This window comes from Cyprinodon variegatus, unplaced genomic scaffold (genome assembly GCF_000732505.1).
Source record: "Cyprinodon variegatus isolate N-32 unplaced genomic scaffold, C_variegatus-1.0 Scaffold1828, whole genome shotgun sequence".
NCBI classification, from domain to species: domain Eukaryota; kingdom Metazoa; phylum Chordata; class Actinopteri; order Cyprinodontiformes; family Cyprinodontidae; genus Cyprinodon; species Cyprinodon variegatus.
The window spans coordinates 6,033-7,108 of record NW_015152281.1 but is presented as its reverse complement, the minus strand read 5'-3'; positions in this window follow the sequence as shown (position 1 = coordinate 7,108).

Here is a 1,076-nt window from a genome sequence, read left to right as displayed (position 1 = left end):
GCGTTTCGTGTTCGTTTTGACTTCGTGTGGACGGGGCCTTAATGTGTTACCAACAGTAACCTTGGAAACGTTGGTCCAAGCTCTTTTCAGGTCACTGACCAGCACCTCCCATGTAGTTCTGGGCTGGTTTCTCCCGTTTCTGAGGATCACTGAGACCCCACAAGGTGAGATTTTGGATGGAGCCCCACTCTGAGGGAGATTGGCAGTCATGTTTAGCTGCTTCCATTTTCTAATTATTGCTCCAACAGTGGACCTTTTTTTCAAGCTGCTTGGCAATTTCCCCATAGGTGAACAATTTTGCCTCTAGTGTTTTTGGACAGCTCTTTGGTCTTGGCCGTGTTAGAAGTTGGATGCTTACTGATTACATGGGGTGGACAGGTGTCTTTATGAAGCTAATGACCTCAAACAGGTGCATCTAATTTAGGATAATAAATGGAATGGAGGTGGACATTTTGAAGGCAGACTAACAGCTCTTTAGGGTTAGAATTGTAGCTGATAAGTGTTCAAATACTTATTTGCAGTATCATCATACACATAAATAGTTTTAAAAAATCATATATATTGCGATTTCTGGATATCCTTTTTTTGGCTCTAAAAGTGGATATGCACCCACAACAATTTCAGCACCAAAACAATTTCAGACCCCTCCATGATTTCTATGTGGGGGAACTTGCAAAGTAGCAGGGTGTTCAAATACTTATATTCCTCACTTTAAATTTAAACAATACATTTTAACATTTCTATTGAGGAAGATTTGCCTCATAGCCTGCCACACATTTCAGCGTGGCTAGGTGCCAGGCAGGTGGCCGTTGTAAACAAACAGGTGAGTGTGTCTCGGACCATGGATCCCAAAGGCAAAAAAAGGAAGATAGGTGATGAGAACAAAGAATTCAAAGAAGAATGGACCAAATCATTTGCTTTCATTACCAATGGGGAAGGATTGGTTTGCAATGTAATGAGAAGTTGTCACACAATACAAATAGTAATTTAATTCAATTCAATTCAGTTTATTTATATAGCGCCAAATTCACAACACATGTCATCTCAAGGCACTTTACAGTTCAACCAGATCATAC